Genomic DNA, 22,275 nt, shown 5'->3' with positions numbered 1-22,275 from the left:
TTGGAGTTAATTGAGTTATGAGAATTGAGAATTAAGATTATTATGAATTAAATTTATTTATTCAATTGAGTATGTAATTTATTGACGAAGATTTCGGGTTTGATCTAAAATTGAAGGCTTTAATGATTGAAGAAACCAAAATTGAGAATGGAAATAAGTTTAATTTAATATTTGGAGCCTTTGGGGAGTTTGATTAAAAATTTGATTCAGAATAATAAATTTAATTATAATTAATTGGACTCTATTGGATGTCAAATTAGATGAATTAAATTATGTGAGATTGTAATTAGTTATGATTAATTTAATTATGTGTTAATCAAGATTTATTAAGAATAAGTGTTATTTAATTAAATTAATCTTAGCCATAAGTTAAATTGTAGAATGATTTAGAATTTGGGGATATATGTGAGTGTGTGTGTTGAGAAGTGTGTGTGTGCAGAAAAATCTGTGTGTGTGCACGTGTGCCTGTGTGGGTCAAGAGATGAAAGTGTGTATATGTGTAATATGTTGAGGGATGGCCTCCAATTCCTTTGCTGGAAGAAAGAAGAAAAATGAAAGGGGAAGAGAGAGAGAGAGGGGTAGAGGTGCTGGAAAAATGCAACTAAAGAGCCCAGGTATGGAAGAAGAACAGGAAGACTAAAGAAAAATCACTTCTAATTTCTGGATTTGAAGTCTTAGGTAAGAATTCTAAGCCTAAATTTTGTAGATAATCCTCCATGCTTCATGAATTAAGAAAGTTATGGAATTAATCTGATGGATTTTGTAAGAAATGAGGTTTTAAGCAAGAAATAAAGTTAGATTCATAGTTATGGAAATTAATTTAGAAAATTAATTGTTTTCTCGCTTGATTTTGTAGTATTTTCTTATAATACTTGAGATTGAGAAGGATTTGAGATTCTATTCATGGAATTAGAAGGAAATTGGGTTCTAAATATGAAATGGGTTACATGCATGTTTATGGTTATGGAAATAATTGTAAAAATTCTTCAAATTGAGCTTGGGTTTGGAAACCTTGATATATATGAGATGTATATTTGTATGCACCATGAGTTTTGAAAGGATTTGAACCATACAAGTTTATTATGCATTTGATTTTGAAGAAAAAAAAGTTTTGGAAACATTGAGTTCATGAAAAGGGTTTAATCATAGAGTTAAATGAGGTTTTGAGTTTTGTTTTGAAACCAAAAAATTTGTTCGATTTTAATCCCTAATCCATGCATGTAATGTAATTTAAGAGTTTTATTTAATTTAAACATGTTTTGGAATATATTAAATTGGTTACTTTTATTTGAATTACATATATGCAATGTTTGCTAGGAAAATTAACAAGAAAATGAAGAATTGGAGCTAAGATCAAGTTTATGAAGTTTAATTAGAAATTAATTATTTTGGATTTGATTTTGGAAGTTGTAATTAAATTAAGCTCCATAAATTATATGCAATTTTATTGTGCATTTGATTTTGAAAATGAATTTTAGAACCATGAGTTCATGAGTTTTGATTTACATATTGTGTTTCAAGATTTTGAACAAATAATTTATAAATAAATAAGTGTTTATGTTTTCTAAAGTGTTTTCAAAGTTTTGATTAAGATTAGTATGGGTTTAAAGATTGAAATTGCACTGGGAAGCTATTTTTGAGAAATTTAGAATTTTGGAATGTTACAGACCGCTCGGGTAGACTAATTGCAACTCGAGCGCACTGTAACGCCCCAATTTTTCTAGCCCAAATGATAATACAACAATCATGGCTCTTTCAAAGAAAACCGAATATAAATCTCCAAATTTACATTACATGATACAATAGTTCTTCATGCAACAATACATTAATCCAACAACAAGTAAATAAACAAATAAATACCCCCAAGGGTTTACAAGTTTCCAAAGCTTGAGCCTGGTTACACAAAACGGTTATTCAAACCCACACACATACAGCCCTTGGCTTACACACAGAGTCATAGCAAAATGAGAGTCTCGTACTCTCAACACACATTTCCTCGCCTTTAGTTAGGCGGCATCACCATATCTTTTCTTGCACAAAAATCCCGTAAGGTGAGCATAAAGCTCAGTAGGAAATCCTTAACAAAGTATATAGATTTTATACAAGTCTCAAGAGATGGAATGTACATGCCATGCTATGCCCTTTTTGAAGATAAATTGCATTTTCATCTTTTGAAAACCATCATACCCAATGATGTCATGCAATTTCAATTGTTCAAAACTTAATAATTTATTTCAAGGGTGGAAAATACGACTCTGGTAATTCCTAGGTCAATTTCTGCAAGTAGGCTATACAAGTACTACCAATTTGTCATTTTACCGGTATTAACCGGAAGGCTCGACACCTATCCGCACGGATTTTCGGTCTTTCACCCCAGACTCTCAAGCCAACTTATTCAATATCATCTACACCACCTGTCAAGACTTACCAACGTATTTACCCCAAAACCATTCCATGAAAACTTGTTTCTCAACATTCTTTTCTCAATGCAAGTTTTCAAATCAACTTTCAAAATTTAATATAATCAAATGAATTGATATGCCAATAACACAAGACAAATATAAATACTGTTATTTCAATTCATCATCCAAGGAATAACACAATTTCCTCTTCTCAAGTATCCTCAACAATTAGTTATTTCAAGACTATTTCAACGTTTTGAACAATAATTTTCAAAATGAACAACAATTCTCATATTCCCTGAAATTCATCATTTATATAAATATAAATAAGAAATTTTCCAAATATCCATTTATTTTGACACACAAAATAAATATAACAATATCATTCATAGATTTTCAGCCTCTAAAAAAAATCCTCAAATTCTAGGTTTTCTCACCAAAACTATACAACTCAAATCTTTTGAAAGAAAACTTTTCAAAATCATCTTTTCTTCAATCAACGAAGATCAAAACCCATAAGATCATTTTAAAAGAATAAGAGACAAATTCACTTTCAAAATCGTTCAACTTCTTGAATCAACAATCAGTTTTCAAAGCTATCGAAAGATGATTTCGAAAATCACATAGATCTTGCAAAAATATATATATAACTCTAAGAAAATCTCTACCTCAAGTTTTGAAGAAGAAATGAAATGAAACTTCAAAATTTACGGTGTCGAAACTCGATTTCCACTGCACACAACGAAGCCCTCAAGAAGTTACACAACTTTGATGAAGAACTTTGGTCTAACTCCCAAGGATTTGAAGGAATCAAAGAGAGAAGATGACTTCTAGAGAGAGAAGCTCTAGATTTGGAAATTTTGGAGAGTTTTAGAGAGAGAGAGAAAACTGAAAAAGTAATATGAAATCTCCCCTTACGGACTAATATAGCATGGTCCGCTCGAGCGTGAAATACACTTTCCCATAAGTAATTTCGAATGCATTTTGCATTTTTGCTCTCGACCCTTGTAAGTTGACCGGGTCAAAATCAGGATCGCTACAACCTTCCCTCCTTAAAGAATTTTGTCCCCAAAATTTCAAATCAAACTACCCAAACAAAGAGGGTTTGTAGCGATCAAAACCACGCTATTTCATTTTAAAATCACAATATTAACTCTCAACCAAATTTTTTTTTCCTTCTATTTCCACCATGGTTATCTCATTAACAACAATCGTCCACATCAACCAAAACAAGAAGCAAAGAAATGACAATCCGTAACTACTTCATACTTAACATAACAACATACATAACAACATGTGGTCAACAATTTTAACACATTTCTCTCAAACACTGGGGAATATTACAAGGAAAAACAACTTAAGCATTTTCAAACAAATCCGGATACTTAGAGTGGACTTCCGCCTCTCGTTCCCATGTCGCTTCTTCAACCCCATGGTGTCTCCACAACGCCTTCACCAACAGTATAGTTTTGCCCCGCAGCACTTGCTCCCGGATATCTAATATTTGAACCGGTCGTTCTTCATAAGAGGTATCCTCATTTACCTCCAAGTCAACCCAATCAAGCACATGAGAAGAGTCGGGTTCATACTTCCTAAGCATAGCTACATGAAACACATTGTAAACTCCCGAAAGTTGTAGTGGTAAAGCTAACTGGTATGCCACTTCCCCAATTCGCTCTAAGATCTCAAAAGGCTCAATGAACCTTAAAGATAATTTGCCACTCTTACCAAATCTCATCAAACCCCGCCTTGGTGAGATTTTTAGAAACACATGGTCACCGACTTCAAAAGATAAAGGTCGCCTCCTCTTATCGGCATAACTCTTTTGTCAGCTTTGGGCTGTAGCTAACCTCTTCTGAATAAGAACAATTTTCTCGGTTGTCTCTCTAACAATTTACGGACCTAGTAACGGTGCAGCACCTACTTCGGCCCAACAAACTAGTGATCTACAAGGTCGGCCATACAAGGCCTCAAATAGTGCCATCCCAATACTAGCTTGGTAACTATTATTGTAAGCAAACTCAATCAATGGTAAGTGCCTTTCCCAAGGCCCCTTAAAATCAAGGACACAAGCTCTAAGCATGTCCTTCAAAATCTGAATGATACGTTCCGACAGTCCATCGATTTGAGGATGATAAGCGGTGCTAATAGTCAACTTAGTTCCCAACGCCTTTTGAAGGCTTTGCCATAACCGGGCAGTAAAACGAGGATCCCTGTTCGACACAATAGTCACAGGGACTCCATGAAGTTGAACTATCTCTCTAATGTACAACTCTGCCAAGCGTTCAACTGAGTCGCTGGTGCACATCGGAATGAAATGGGTAGACTTAGTCAACTTATCAACAATCACCCAAATGGCGTCATTGCCTCGTTGTGTTCTAGGAAGCCCAACTACAAAATCCATGGTAACACGCTCCCATTTCCACTCGACTATCAGTAAAGGTTGTAAACCCGCTGGTCTTTGGTGTTTGGCCTTCACTTGTTAACAAGTAAGGCACTTCGATACAAATAAAGTAGCATCCCATTTCATACCCCTCCACTAAAACTGACGACTAAGATCATGATACATTTTAGTGCCTCCCAGGTGTACCGCAAGGCGTGAGTGATAGAACTCCCGAAGTACCTCCTCTCTATAAGATTCTGGTACAAACAAACGGTCTAGGTAACGTACATTCAGATTCGAGTGAACGTTCAAACCTTTCTCTTCCCTCCCATTAGAAATCTTAACACGGATTGATTCCACATCACAGTGTCCTCGTTGTGCCTTTATAACCTTACTAACCAAGGTAAGTTGAGCATTCAAAGTAAACAAGGTAGCACTCTCTCCGGACTCACCCAAGTGCAAATCGAACTTGCCAATAACATCTAGCATATCCCATTCCTAAATGGCCACACTTGCCAAACTATTCACAGATTTTTGACTCAAAGCATCGGCCACTACATTGGCCTTCCCTGGATGATAGTGTAACTCAAAGTCATAATCCTCCATAAATTCCATCCATCTCTGTTGTCGTAAATTTAAGTCTTTTTGAGAAAACAAATACTTTAGACTCTTATGATCGGAGAAGACTTCAAACTTCTCACCGTATAAGTAATGCCTCCAAATTGACCAGGTCAAAATCAGGATCGCTACACGTACATTGAAGGCTTCTAGTACTTTTGCAGTCTTTTACAGACTGCTCGAGCGACTAAAGGCTCGCTTGAGCGAACAACTATTTTCAGCACATTTTGAAAAATTGCATTTAGTTCATATTTTTATTCTTATCTCTTCTCAAAGCATTTTAGACATAATTTATGACTCAGAACAGATTAATAAGCTACCAATCAACATAAATTAGTTAGTTAAAGAATGAATCATTGGTCTAGTAGTAATTGTTTAAAAAACCAAGTAAAAGAAATCGGTCTATTTGGAAAAGAGGGATTTGGTAATGAAAAAAATATGTGAAATAAAAACCCGATTCATTTGAATAAAAAAGGAATACTTAGACAGAAAAAGACTACAAAAGTTAAGTTTGATCAAGGAAGTGATATTGTGTTTCAATGTGAATATGTTATGTATTTGTGTAGGTCACACGCTATTGTCTACCTGATCTATCCAATCTGTTTGATCTGCTTTTGGAGCTATCTGTGAGTTATAACTTTGTAAAGCCACGTTCACGTTTAAGTATTTTCTTATATGATAAAATGTTATGTTTTGTATCAATGAATGATTGTCCATATATTGAAAAGTATTCGTGGCATCCTTAGCACATGGCTCTTGTCCGGGGAAAATAATACTGTGGTCTATAAGCACAAGGCCCTTGCCCGGGGGTAATAATACCGTGGTCTCATGGCCCTTGCCCAGGGGTAATAATATCGTGGTCTCATGGCCCTCGCCCGGGGGTAACAATACTGTGGCTTAAGCATGTTATCTATTCTTGGTACCGGAGGATCCTTTATGGAACTGGTCAAGTATAACCCTTAATGCTTTGTATTTGATCTGTTAGTGCTAATGGGTGTACCACGTATGATTTTATGCAAATCTGAATCTGAATATGAATATGAATATGAATATGAACATGTATATGAATCTGTTTCTGATTTGAAATCTGAATATGCATAAGACTTTGTTTTTGATAAAAATCTGTTTTTGATATAAACTTTGATTTCTGACTCTGTGATGGACATTATTCATTAAAATCCTTTACTTTGTTATTATTCACTAAGCTCTAGCTCACTATATTATTTATGTATGTAGGTTATCAAGCGCTTGACCAGGCCTACAGCTTCTGTCTGGATTCTATTTTTGTCAGCCAACCTATGTGCCTCCCATGAAGGTTTTGGATATGCCAAGTAGTTAAAGCTATGTGAATAAAGTTTAAATTTTTGTTTATTTTGTATTTAGGGCTAAGTCCCCTTTTTGTCTAATCTATATATTTGATGATGTGTATATATATGTATATAAAGTTTAAAATTTTTCGGTTTTATATATGTCTGCACAGCTCAATGGACGTTACTTATTAGTATTTTGCTTTCGCTAGCCTCTGCATTATGTTAATCTGTCTCAGAGGCCTTCGGTAATCCCAAGATTACTAGCCGGTTATGATGCTAAACCTATAGGGGCAGGTTTGGGTCGTGACAGCAATACACCCAGTCTATGTAGTGTACTTGGAGAACCGTGGGGAGATGTTGCCGAAATTTCGTTAGAGATGGATAGAGCGGTATGAGTTACTTTTTACAGTATAGGCTGTGCATTCCTGAATGAGAAAGTAGAATGAACCAACCTATTAGAGAAGAGTTAGAGGTGAATGGTGTCATGTCGCATGCATTATAAGGTACTTAATTGAGGTTAAGAATAATTAAAATGAAATGATATTTTTGAACTTTGTTGATTTGACAGTGACATTTGTAGTGTAAGACGAAGTCAGATGGATAAAAATTGGATAAATCAGCATATGTTACCCCAAGAGCATATAAAAGGGGTTAAGGAATTTGTTAAACTTGCATGTCGAAATAATCCTTTATCAAATGAAGTCACATGCCCATGTAAATGGTGTCGGAATGTCAAACTAGTAAAGAAAGACCTTTTGAAGGAACATTTAATGATCAATGGGTTTCTTCCAAGCTATAACGATGGATTTTTCACGGGGAAGATTTTCCGGCTTTTGTGCTATTGAATGAGAATATTAGTGATTCAAATGATGGCGATAAAGTCAGTGAAATGATATATGAGGGGTTGGGACTTCCTCCACCAAGCTTGGTTTATCTTGCTAGTAATGAGATAGGAAGTTCTAACATCAAACTAGGCTCGGATAAGAAAACTGAAAGATTTTTCAATTTATTGAAGGAGGCCGAAAGAGAGTTGTATCTAGAGTGTCACAGGTTTTCAACGCTCTTATTTTTTGTTCGATTATTGCATATCAAGTGTCTTAGTGGATGGAGCGACAAGTCTTTCATGATGTTACTTAAACTTTTGAAAGATGCATTCCCAAAAGGTGAAACTTTGCCAAAGTCGTTCTATACAACGAGGGTACTCCTTAGGGAATTCGGCCTCGATTATCATAAGGTACTTGCATGCCCAAAAGATTGCTCACTATATTGGAAGGAGATAGCTAGTAGGGATGATTGCATAGTGTGTCCTAGATACAAACAGTTTGAGGGTGAGGAGAATGATTATAAAAAGAAGCAACAAAGAATTCCCCAGAAGATTGTGAGATACTTTCTTTTGATTCCAAAGGTTTAAAGATTGTTCATGTCATTCAAAACTGATTCATTAATGAGATGGCATGCAGAGGGCCGAATTGATGACGACAAAATGAGACATCTTGCTGACTTTCCTGTTTGGAAAATTTTTGATACTTTGTATCCCAATGTCAGACTAGGTTTAACATCGGATAGATTTAATCCATTCAAGGCAATGAATGTTGCTCATAACAGTTAGCTAGTTATTGTGATGCCTTACAATTTGCCATCGTGGTTGTGCATAAAGCAACCTCATATGATGATGATATTGCTCATTGATGGTTTTTCTTTACCTGGCAATAACATTGATGTCTACTTGCACTTGTTAGTGGATGAACTGAATGAATTGTGGAAAAATGATGTTCAGACTTACGATGTAGAAACTAATCAAATGTTCCGAATACACGCGGTCTTATTGTGGACAATAAATGATTTTCCTGCATATGCAAATTTGTCTGGATGGAGCACGAAAGGTGCTTTAACTTGTCCTTCTTGTAACATACGTACTCGACATCGGTATTTGAAGAATGAAAGAAAAATTTGTTATATGGGAGACATTGCCGTTGGTTGAATGTGAGTCACAAATTTCGAAAAGATGGTGCGCCTTTTGATGGAACTTATGAATTTGAATCATGTCCATCAATGAGCTTCTTCTACATTCCTTGCTATATATATATCTAAAAAAAAATTGTTAAATTTTTCGTCAAGTAAACAAAAAGATGATTCATAATTTGGTTTAAAAATTAATAAATTTGTTCATTTATGCAAAGAGTAATATGTGAAAGAAGAGAAAGAAAAGTATAAATATCTTTTTATTGTGATCCTAACCGTGTTAGTTTTGTAATTTTTTTTTTTTTTTTTGAAACTGAGGTGTCCAGCTTCTACCGCTGGATTGCGTCCACCGACTAATCCTCATAGGGGACAATCATAGCATCCCACCGCCGCGGCCCCCCGCTTAAATCCAAGAGGCTCCAGAGGGGAATCGAACCCGTGACCGTGCGCCTAACCCACACAGTCATGTGTGTGCCCTTACCATTGGGCCACCAAGGGGGTGGGTAATTTAGTTTTGTAATTTAGTTCAAAATCATAAGAAAGTAACGTGCTATAACCCTTATAGCACCCCTAATCTCCAGAGCTAAGGTGAATTTTACACCTATTTTATTGAATGAGAAACAATACCAAATGAATGTGGATTATCTAATGTCTAAGCATATATGGCAAAGGTTCATACGCAAGCAGTGACACCTAATTGATACCGAAGAAATTTTAAAAAATACAAACATATTTTTTATCATTTAAGAATTAATATTTAATTTATTTTTTTTACATTTTTTCTTTTATATTATAAATAATATATATTGTTATGCATCATGTGTTCTTTTGCATCATCACATAACCTTCTCTCTCTATCCCTACAGTTTATATTATATTATGGGCGCCTATTGTTTTGTTTTCATCGGTGTCAATGTCATGTTATATATATATATATAGCATTGAGTGCATCAACATTGTTATATTGATCACCAATCACGAAAACAAAGGCCAACCCGGAGAGAGATCATGGATTCAAAAAAAAGAAAAATTAATGTCCTAATGCTACCATTTTTGGCCCATGGTCACATAACTCCATTCCTAGAGCTAGCCAAGAAACTCGCACACAAAAACTTCTATATTTACTTGTGTTCCACACCAATCAATCTCAACTCCATCAAGAAAAGAATCACAGACAAGGACTCTCTCTCCATTGAATTAGTAGAAATCCACCTTCCATGCTTGCCTGAGCTTCCTCCTCATTACCACACAACCAATGGCCTCCCAATCCATCTCAATTCCACCCTCCAAACAGCCTTTAAGATGGCTAGCCCAAGCTTCTCCAACATCCTCAACACACTAAGCCCAGACCTTCTTATTTATGACTTCAACCTGCCTTGGGCACCGACCATTGCCTCCTCCTATGATATTCCGGCAGTTGATTTCATGCCTGTCGGAGTTTCGATGGCGACTTTCTCCCTTCACAAGTTTATGAAAGGAGGCGATGAATTTCCATTTCCAAAAATTCAGCTTCGGGGATTCCATGAAACGCAGTTTTGGAATTTGATCAACAAGATTGCTGTAGACAGAACCAAAAACAAAGAGGGTTCTGTAGAGGCCATGCAACGATCTTGCAACATTATTTTGTTCCACACTTTCAGAGAGCTTGAGGGACAGTATGTTGAGTATTTGTCGGCTTTAGCTGAGAAGAAGATTGTCCCTGTTGGTTCACTGGTTCGAGACATTGATGATGAGGACGAGAACACTGAGATAATGGAATGGCTTGACAACAAGGATGAGTCCTCCACTGTGTTTGTTTCCTTTGGGAGTGAATATTTTATGTCCAAGGAAGAGATTGAAGAGATAGCTCATGGTCTCGAGTTTAGCAATGTCAACTTCATATGGGTTGTTAGGTTTCCTATGGGAGACAAAGTTGTGCCTGAAGAAACATTGCCAAATGGGTTTATTGAGAGGGTAGGAGAGAGAGGAAGGGTTGTGGAGGGTTGGGCTCCACAGCCAAGAATTTTGGCCCATTCAAGCACTGGTGGCTTTGTGAGTCACTGTGGATGGAATTCAATAATGGAAAGTTTAAAATTTGGGGTTCCAATTGTAGCAATGCCAATGCATTTGGACCAGCCATTGAATGCTAGACTGGTGGAGGAGGTTGGTGTGGCTGTGGAGGTCAACAGAGACATCAATGGCAGACTCAATAGAGAAAACATAACACAAGTAATAAGGAAAGTTGTGTTGGAGAAAAGTGGGGAGGATATAAGAATTAAAGCAAGAGAATTTAGTGAGATGATAAGAATGAAAGGAGAGGAAGAGATAGATGAGGTGGTAAAAGAGTTGCATCAGCTTTGTAAGTGGAAATAATGTTTGGGTGATTAGAATAGTTTTAAAGATGCTTTGATCTGGTTTGATGCTTTTTATTTTTAAGAATTATTGTCATTTCTAAATGTTTCCACATACTATATGAGAATGTTGAGTGTTTTATACCATTTTTTTTTTTTTTTTTTTGGTTGTTGTTGATAGTTCGCACCATTTATCATTTGACATTTATTAATTTATCTTCTAAAAGTTTAACTCTAAAAAGTATTGATTTTTATTATTTTAATTAATCAATATTAAATTGGACGATACACGTACACGTAAATCACTTATAGAAATATGATATCTGACATAAAATTACAATAGAGTTAATTTTAATTAATGTAATGATATTTTATATTATGATATGTGTTACAAAAGAATAATATCAATTTTAATTTAAATTATGTATTTTAATAATCTTAATCTCATCGTTGTATAAAAGTGTTACTTGAATACTTATATATAATAAATTTAGTTAAATTATTTGTTTATTTTGATAATTTTAGTTTTATTGTGCTATGAAAATGTAATTATCATATAGCAAAATAAACACTCATTTAGATATTAAAAATAAGAGTTAAATTGGAAAGATAATTAGTAATGTATAAAACTAAAAGTGATTCTAATTATTTAATTTTATATTTATTTAGAAAAAGAAAATGTAGAAATAGAATTACACAAAATTTATTTAAAAAATTAAATATAAATATGTCGTGATTCGATTAAGAAGAAAATTCATAAATCAATTATGTAGAGTATTGGTTTAACCTTTAATATTCTTTTTGAATTATTCATACATATTGTATATAGGTATAAAAAAATTTAAATTAAGTATAAATATTTTGTAATAAATAATTTCATGTTCAAAAAAAAATCAAATATAAACGAATATTAAGACATCAATAAGATATACAAAAAAATAAAAAATATAAAAGAAAATTAATTTGATCCATGCGGTGTACATAAGTAAGCACATAATGTCTAATTTATTTTTTAATTGTATATTGATATAATTTTTTTTAAATATCATAATAATTAAATTAAAATATCAATTATATATATGAAAAATAAATATTTCTCAAATTAATTTGATCCGTGCAGTGTACATAATTAAGTTCAATCCCTAGAGGATGGACTTCACGCTCCTCCATTAAGCATCCATTAAGTCCGAGGCATCTTTGATTTCATGTTTTTGAAAATTTGTTCCCTTTACTTCATTCCAGCTTGATAGTAGAAGGTCTAATATTGGTTCCATCAAATTTTTTTCACTTTTTTTTTTTTTTTTCCTAATTTTGGCATTGCCCGACATATTTTGATTTTTCAATCAACAAAATTTTTCTAATAGTAAACCCTCTTTATGTGGTATAGTTTGAAATTCATTTATGGCATTTTACATGGCCAAACGATGGCAATGACACAAATTTAGAAGATGCCGCATATTTATCTATATAATGACACATTTGACATACAATTACGTAAACAATAAGATAAGCAAGCTCAATGGTACTTGGAATACAGAAGATAAAGAGTAAAAAATCTCAATAAGTATCATTGCTTATTGTAGGTATATAAAAAAAAATTAAAAATTTAAAAAATCTACTATACAACATCTAACTTTTTTGTAAAGAAAATTATAACACAATACTTTTAAAGTAAGCAAAAGATAATGTAATCAAATTATTGTTATACATGAAAAGAAAACACAAAGAAAAGAGGATTCTATTTTGATTTATTATTAGATTTATTTTAAGATTTTTTTAAAATTACAAAATAAAACACAAAACGATGTCTTTTGTGAATTTGAATTGGATTTTTTACGTGATAGACATCTGATTGAGTGAATTGTGGGTGATGGATATGCATGAGTAAATCGTATGAATAAAACTTGTAGTGTATTTTTTCTTTTTTTAATAATCTGATAGACATTGGATATTTATAATTTGTATACTATAAGTTTTTAATTTATTTAAGTTATAGATATTTGAGAGTTTTTTTTTTCTAATAATATGATAGACATTGGATATTTGTAATTTATATATGAATATATACATTTTGTGGGTTTATATATATTTTTTATTAATTTATTTACGTGGTTATGTGATACTTAAGTTACAAATAATTGTGAGTTTTTTTTTTTTTTTTAAATAACGTGATAGACATTGGATAGATAATTGTAGGTTTATATATTTTTTTATTAATTTATTTAATTGAGGGTGAGATTTATTTTAATTTATTTAAGTTATGTGATAGACATCTGACTTTCTTGTAGGTGAACTACTTTTGATATGAAAAGGAGAGGATTTATAAAAGTCTAAGAAGATATCAATACTGTTATATGAGAATAAACAAATTAAATTGAAGAACGAAAGCAAACCCCAAATTAAAAAGCAAGCAAACCCAAACCCAAGCTATGCATTATGTAAAAATGGAAAAGATGAAAAGATGTGTAGATAAATTGAAAAATATTGAGAAAAATAAATATATAACACAAAAGTAATGAACACTGGAAAAATGCATATAAAGTAAAATAATATTAGGAGTATAAAAATGAAGAAGATGAAAAGATGTGTAGATAAATTGAAAAATATTGATAAAAAGAAAAAAAACGTGATAGACATTGGATAGATATTTGTAGGCTTATATATTTTTTTATAATTTATTTAATTGAGAGTGAGATTTATTTTAATTTATTTAAGTTATGTGATAGACATCTGATTTTCTTGAATTATAGGTAAACTACTTTTGATATGAAAAGGTGAGGATTTATAAAAGTCTAAGAAGATATCAATACTGTTATATGAGAATAAACAAATTAAATTGAAGAACAAAAGCAAACCATAAATTAAAAAGCAAGCAAACCTGTTGGCACCATAAATCTATAATTTTTATTATTATTTATATAATTGCAGGACATGTGACATCCTCCTACTTATTTGGAGGTTATGAGAAGTTATGAAATGTGAAAATATGATGGAGAATAAAATGGAGAACATAGAGCATGAATTGGAAGTTAAAGGAAGTTATGAAGACATAGAGAGATATGTGGTATTGTGGGAATGAAAATGAAAGAGTGTGTAGTTTTAGGTGGTTATTGGATAGTTATTGCTGTAAGTTTTTTCTTACAAATATTTGCCTATAAATCGCCATTCATGACTATATTGTAAGAGATCCAGAATTCAAATCAAAGACAATTGATTTCAATATTTTTTGTCATTTTCCATATCTTAGGAGTAGTTTAATATAGATTTATATTTCGAAACATTTATTTTCAGCATTTTCTTTTCAAAGCATTTTATGCACTTCCTTTTCGAAGTATAGGAGTAGAGGTAAGTAATTATTGCTTTGATTGTTCACTCAATCGTCTTTCTCCGTCTCCCTCATTCTTTTTCTAATTTTTCTTTTCTCTATACTTGGCAATTTTGAAGTCCTCTTTGTTGAGGCAAAAGAACCACCAAAGCAATCGCTTGATAATTGGCTTGAATATAATCTGTAAGGATTTTTCAATCCTTGCTAGAACGCTCGTATTTATGATATTTTTCTTCGTAAGAAAAATAAGCCAACAATTTTTGGCACTCCCAGTAGGGCTGCCAAGTGTAAGAAATGACAAACGATTTGGATTTCGCCATTCGAACTTGTCAATATGAAATATATTGGCGTGAAAGAAAAATTTTGGATCTTCAAGAAAAGATCCATTTTCTTAATGAATTTTTTTTTTTTAAGTTGTTTCTTCATTACCATATTATCTAGTAAAAGAAAAAAACACACCACTTAATTGGAGTTACTCATCAACTTGACATGGAATTTGCCAATGGAGACATGAGTTATTAACCCTTTTTGTCAAGTCTTTAATGACCGAATTTTGTGGGGTTTTACAAAATGTTTTTAAGTCATTTGTGACTGAAATTAGTGAAAATATAATTTTATCAATAGCTCAAGGGGGTCGAAAAATCCATTTTTAAAAAGCCAACTTATGAAAATAACTTTGATAAAAAGCATGTTGTTGAGCCAAGCATGGTTAAAAATGATGTTCCATATAGAGCTCAGGGGGTTGAAAAACACATTCTTAGAGAGTCAAATCATGGAAACAACATGTCTATGAAAGATTTTCACAAGCCATTAATGGCTAAAATGGAACAACCCATTAGGCCAAAAAATGATGAAACTCACATTGAAGGTTTTCATAAGTCGTTAGTGGCTAAAATAGAAAAACAACCCCATTTGTCAATAAATGATGAAAATTATTTGGTTAAAGAACATGTTCTCAACCCAAACATGGCTAAGAATGATAAACAATTTAATGTTCATGAATCTGAATTTTTTGAAATTGTTCAAAATGTCAAGTTGTTTGAATTTTTAAAGCCATCTTGTACTATGGTTCTTGGTGTTCAAAACCTACTTTGGATTTGTGGATCACACCAAAAAATAATTCTGATGATGTGGCTAATAAAATTAACAAATTGTTCTTGTGAGTTCGAAGCATTAAGAACAGGGGATGACCATTTAAAATGCATGAACTTGGCTAGGAAAAGCCTATGCATTTAAATAAGTGGTTGAGAATGGCTTATATTTTCAAATTGATGGCCAGTTGTTTGTATGTACATAATCAAAGCATCGAAGATACATTTGAAGCATCAAAAGTTGTTTCGAAGGTTGATTACTTCACCTTCGAAGCTGTATAAAACTTTGAAGATACATTCGAAGTATCAAGAGTTGTTTTAAAAGCTGATTACTTCACCTTCGAAACTGTATAAAGCTTCGAAGATACATTCGAAGCATCAAGCCTAACCTTGAAACTTTATTGTAAGTATGATCATCCTATATCAATGCTTCCAACTTTCAAGGGGTGATGTTGTTCTTTCAAAGTTGTGCCGCAAGACATTCGAACGATAAATTTGGTGTTTTATACCACATTCGAAGCTTGTTATTGGTCTTCTACTCATAATTTCATGTTCATTCAAAGCACTTTATTGGTGTTGTTATATCATTCGAAGCACTTTGTTGATATTATTTAAAGCATTTTGTTGCTTAGATTAGTCATGTGCTTGGTTCGGCTCTTCAAAAATTCAAGTAAATATCATTTTTAAGGGTCGCGGGAGATAATGTTGGCACCATAAATTTGTAATTTTTATTATTATTTATTATTTATATAATTGTAGGACATGTGACATCCTCCAACTCATTTGGAGGTTATGAGAAATTATGAAATGTGAAAAGATGATGGAGAATAAAGTGGAGAACATGGAGTATGAATTGGAGGTTAAAGGAAGTTATGAAGACATGGAGGGATATGCGGTATTGTGGGAATGGAGATGGAAGAGTGGTTAGTTTTAGGTGGTTATTGGATAATTATTGCTGGAAGTTTTTTCCTACAAATATTTGCCTATAAATAGTCATTCATGGCTATATTGTAAGTGTAAGGCCCCGGTGTCCCATATCGAGAATGGAGGGGGGAGTTCCTGGGCTTAAAAGTAAAAACTTGGACCCTTATATAGCATCAAGGCCTTTTCCCAAGTGGTAAAATCCCTATTAGAACTCCCCAGTTAAGCGTGCTTAGGCTGGAGTAGTTCTAGGATGGGTGACCCACTGGGAAGAACAAATTCGTGCGGGCATGACCCAAAGCGGACAATATCGATGATGTGTAAAAGGTCGGGGCGTTACAAATGGTATCAGAGCCGACTCTCCGGAGTACTGAGTGTGGGCCCCTGGCGTCTCTCGGTGTATGTGGGCGGGTTTGCGAGCTGGCAGGCTACTGCACGGGGACGTGCAGCCTTATGGGGGGTGGATTGTAAGGCCCCGGTGTCCCACATCGGGAATAGAGAGGGAGTTCCTGGGCTTACAAGTAAAAACCTGGACCCTTATATAGCATCGAGGCCTTTTCCCAAGTGGTGAAATCCCTATTAGAACTCTCCAGTTAAGCGTGCTTAGGCTAGAGTAGTTCTAGGAAGGGTGACCCACTGGGAAGAACAAATCCGTGCAGGCATGACCCAAAGCGGACAATATCGATGACGTGTAAAGGGTCGGGGCGTTACAAAGAGATCCAGAATTCAAATCAAAGACAATTGATTTCAATATTTCTTGCAATTTTCTTTATCTTATGAGTAGTTTAATATAGATTTATATTTCGAAGCATTTATTTTCAGCATTTTCTTTTCAAAGCATTTTATGCACTTCCTTTTTGAAGCATAGGAGTAGAGGTAAGTAATTATTACTTTGATTGTTCACTCAATTGTCTTTTTCCGTCTTCCTCATTCTTCTTTTAATTTTTCTTTTCTTTACAATTGGTAATTTTGAAGTACTCTTTGTTGAGGCAAAAGAACTATCAAAGCAATTGCTTGATAATTGGCTTGAATTTAATCTGTAAGGATTTTTCAATCCTTACTAGCACGCTCATATTTATGATATTTTCCTTCGTAGGAAAAATAAGCCAACAAAACCCAAACTATGCAACATGTAATAATGGAAAAGATGAAAAGATGTGTAGATAAACTGAAAATTATTGAGAAAAATAAATATATAGCACAAAAGTAATGAACACTAGAAAAATACATATAAAGTAAAATAATATTAGGAGTATAAAAATGAAAAAGATGAAAAAATGTGTAGATAAATTGAAAAATATTAAAAAAAAAAAAAGAAAAATAACGTGATAGACATTGGATAGATATTTGTAGGTTTATATTTTTTTATTAATTTATTTAATTGAGAGTAAGATTTATTTTAATTTATTTAAGTTATGTGATAGACATCTAATTTTCTTAAATTATAAGTGAGCTACTTTTGATATGAAAAGGAGAGGATTTATAAAAGTCTAAGAAGATATCAATACTGTTATATGAGCAGAAACAAATTAAGAACAAACGCAAACCATAAATTAAAAAGCAAGCAAACTCAAATTATGCAAAATATAATAATAAAAAAGATGAAAAGATGTGTAGATAAACTGAAAAATATTGAAAAAAATAAATATATAACACAAAAATAATAAACACTGAAAAAATGCATATAAAGTAAGAAATAATATTAGAAGTATAAAAATGGAGAAGATGAAAGATATGTAAATGAATTGAAAAATATTAAAAAAAAAAGAAAAAAAAAAACAAATCGAATCTAATTAAGATGTGTAGATGAATTAAAAAATATTAAGAAAAAAAAAAATATGCACGCAAAAATAATAAACATTGAAAAAAAAAAATGCATACGCAAGCACTGACACCACAGCCTTCTGTCTCCGCTCCTCGAGTTTTTATATTATTGAATTCACGCATCCGCTTCCACTGTTCGCGTGGCTTCGTTCTAAAACATTGTCATTATATAAGTGCATATATATATATATATCATTGACCTAAACAACAATTGTTGTAACTTGTATTGATAATCATCAATCACCAAACTAGAGGCCAAAACAGAGAGATTGTTGTATTGGTAATCAATCACCAAACCAGGGGCAAAACAGAGAGATTGTTGTATAGATAATCAATCACCAAACCAGGGGCAAAACAGAGAGACAGAATGGATACAAAACAGAGCATTGCTAGTGTCCTAGTGCTACCATGGCTGGCTCATAGTCACATCTCTCCCTTCATAGAGCTTGCCAAGAAACTCACACAGAAACTTCTACATATATTTGTGTTCTACACCACAATTTTTATTTTCAATTTTAAAAAAAAAAATTAAATTTCATCGGTGCCAGACTCATATGAGGTAATTTAGTTCATAACAAAAAGAATATTAATAGAATAAAGTTATACGCACAAATTAATATATTATTTGGTGAATTAACGGATAATGTGATATAATTTTAAAAATTTTAAATGTTTATAGTTTGTATAATAAATGAGTTCATAATTTTGAAGTAACAATATTATAGTATATGTTAATATAATAATTTATATATCAATTGATACATGTGACATCACTGATATTAATAATATAAAAAATTGACAGGAAATAACACATCGCGTATCAGATCCAATTAATTTGTTGTTTTGTTCTAACTTATTAATCTGTTACTATCATGCCTAGTAAAATATATATATATATATATATATTTGTTGTTTTCTCCATATGCAACTAAATAGAGATTTTTTTTTTTTTTGGTCCCTGTCAATTTATTCTAACTTATTAATCTGTTACATCATACCAACTAAATATATATATATATATATATTAAAAATGGCATTATTTAAATGATGCTCTCAGTAAATAAAAATAATTAAAAATAAAAATATTATAATTTTTAAATAAATTATCAAATATTCAATTAAAATATTCATACAAAAATGTGCGACTCACGTAAGTATTTAAAAGAATATTTGATATCTTTATCCCAAATTCCATACGCAAGCATTGACACCGCAGCATTTTCCCTCCGCTCCTGCGGTATTTGGGAGTAGGTTGAGGGTACTATTTTAGTCTCACAGCTGAAATAGTGGAAAAACATACCCAAACAAAAACAAAAAGAAAATTGTTTAAGAACTCTAAAATAATGAGTTCTAATAGCTCTAAAAATACTGTAGTCCTAATTGATGTGATGTTTTACTCTTTGTTTTTTTTTTTTTAATTTTCAGCACTGCCAGCTCATTAAAACTAGCTTAGTGATCATTTTTTAGTGACATGTAGCACTACCGAAACAAAAAAAGCCATGTGCCTAGACGGAAAATTATTCTTTGCTCTTGGGACAATATGATGTGGTACTCTAATTTAGTTATCATTGATTAAATCGGTAGAATTCATTGCCTTCTTGTCTCCCTTTAGACAACAATCGGATTATCTGTAGATAATAAATTGTATGGAACAATACTCCTAGGAGCAAGGATCCTCTAGAGTGATTTTTTCCTAAAGTTTCCTAGAGTGCTACATTGTGTGGTTGAGATTTACTGGCAAGTCACATCAGTAAATCTCAACCACACAATGTAACACTCTAGGAAACTTTAGAAAAATTTCACTCTAGAGGATCCTTGGTGTACTCCTAGACCACCAAATTACTTCTCGTGCCTTGACAGCACTGTCCGCTCAGGTCATCAAATGTCGAAATTGCACAGATACGCACCAATGGATGGAACCCAAATACACTTTCCAAGTCAGAGGGCAATGCCACGTTATTTAACAAGGACATGCTCTTCTTAGAGGCATTTTTGTGATTTCATTATTTAACATCATTTCAAATACATTTTTTAATATATCAATCTAACAATAATTCAATCCATCTTTTAAACATAAAAATTAAAATAACATATTAAAATAATTAAATAATTGAAAAGTTAAAAAAAATAATCAACTCCCAACGGGTCACGCATCTGCCTCCTCTTTTCGCGTCTTCATTCATGAACATCGCCATCATATAAATGCATATATATATATATATATATATATATATATCATTGACCCAAACGATAATTATTGTATCACCAAACCGGAGACCAAAACAGAGAGATTGTTTTATTGATAGTCAATCACCAAACCCGGGGCCAAAACAGAGAGACACCCCATGGTGCTTTGGCAAAGACTTTTTTGATTTTTTGGATTAAAATTTACAAAATGATAAAATAAGTTAAAATAGTCAATAAAATAAAATATCACATCTAATTCATAATCATTTCACTTTTTCTTTCACAAACATTACATTCAACTACAAAAAAATTCAACTATCTTCCTAAACTAAAAAATTTTAACCTACTAAAATAACCAAAAACTAAAATAATAGACTAAAATACTAAGGTGCCGTTTGGTAACACTTACGTTTTCAGTTTTCTGTTTATATTTACAAAAATTTTAAAAACTCAAATAAAAACTTGTTTGGTAAAATTTTTGATTTATAAATCAATGATCTTAGTTTATAAATTTGGCCAAAAAATGAAAATAGAAAAAATGTGTTTTCATTTTGAGTTTTCAGTTTTTTTTTTTTACCACCTAACACTAGCCACCACCCGCCACCATTTTCCACCACCGTCTTCCGCCACCACCACCCACCCCCCACCACCACTTGCCACCACCACTTACCTACCACCACCAGCCACCACCTACCCCTCGCCACCACCCACCACCCACTACCCGCTACTATCATCCACCGCCCGCCACCTACTTGCCACCATCACTCACCACCCACCTGCCACCACTATCCACCACCTGCCACCCACCACCACCACCACCACCAACCTGCTACCCACCTGTCACCACCACCCTCTCGTTACCACCTACCACTCGCCACCGTCACCCATCCACCCACCCACTACCCGCCATCCGCCACTCACCTGCCACCACCACCCATCACCCGCCACCATCCACTCGTTACCACCTACCACCCGCCACCGTCACCCACCCACCCACCACCACCAGCCATCCGCCACCCACCTGCCACCACCACCACCCACGATCGTCACCCACCCACTCACCTACCATCACCACCCACCTGCCATCACCCACCTACACCCGCCATTTGCCACCCACCACCCGCCACCACCACCACCACCACCACCACCACCCTCTCGCTACCACCGACCACCTGCCATCCGCCACCCACCTGTCACCACCACCCACCACCGCCACCCACTCACTACCACCCACCACCCGCCCCCGTCACCCACTCACCCACCACCACCAGCTACCCACCACCCACCGTCACCACTTTCCACCACCGTCTTCCGCCGCCACTCGCCACCACTTGCTATTTCTTACTCTTTTTTATATTTTTAAAATTTTTTAAATATCATGTCAATTACCAAACGCGTTTATAGTTTATGTTTTTCTAAAAATAAACAAAAATCAGTTTATAAAATTTTTGTAAACATAAACTGAAAATGTAAACGTTACCAAACACACCCTAACTATTTTCCAAACATCCACATAATGGATACAAAACCGATCATAGATAGTGTCCTAATGCTACCATGGCTGGCCCATCGCCACATCTCTCCCTTCCTAGAGCTTGCCAAGAAACTCACACACACAAACTTCTACATATATTTGTGTTCTACACCAATCAATTTTTTTTTTCTTTTAAAAAAAATAAAAATAAATTTCATCTGTGCCGGACTCATATGAGGTAGTTTTAGTTCATGACACACTAATTGATTTTTATTATTTTAATTAACCAATATTAAATTGGACGATACACGTACACGTAAATCACTTATAAAAATATGATATCTGACATAAATTACAATAGAGTTAATTTTAATTAATGTAATGATATTTTATATTATGATATGTATTACAAAAGAATAATATCAATTTTAATTTAAATTATGTATTT

The 22,275-nt window shown here is 33.4% G+C and overlaps 1 long non-coding RNA gene and 1 pseudogene across 2 annotated transcripts; both read left to right on the top strand.

The window, feature by feature from the left end:
* The first annotated feature begins 509 nt into the window (after positions 1 to 509).
* On the top strand, positions 510 to 6,868 carry LOC114294146 (uncharacterized). The gene is made up of 3 exons (XR_003640381.2): positions 510 to 678; positions 5,970 to 6,029; positions 6,640 to 6,868. It is a non-coding gene; the product is annotated as an uncharacterized LOC114294146 (long non-coding RNA).
* A 2,761-nt stretch (positions 6,869 to 9,629) lies between these two features.
* LOC114294144 (UDP-glucosyltransferase 29 pseudogene) lies at positions 9,630 to 11,152 on the top strand (annotated as a pseudogene). Its single transcript, XR_014331236.1, has one exon. The product of XR_014331236.1 is annotated as a UDP-glucosyltransferase 29 pseudogene (transcript).
* Positions 11,153 to 22,275: the final 11,123 nt, after the last annotated feature.

Source organism: Camellia sinensis, chromosome 1 (genome assembly GCF_055761805.1).
Source record: "Camellia sinensis isolate YWXY chromosome 1, ASM5576180v1, whole genome shotgun sequence".
NCBI classification, from domain to species: Eukaryota; Viridiplantae; Streptophyta; class Magnoliopsida; order Ericales; family Theaceae; genus Camellia; species Camellia sinensis.
The sequence above is the reverse complement of the archived record's forward strand: the minus strand, read 5'-3'. Positions and strand labels throughout refer to the sequence as shown.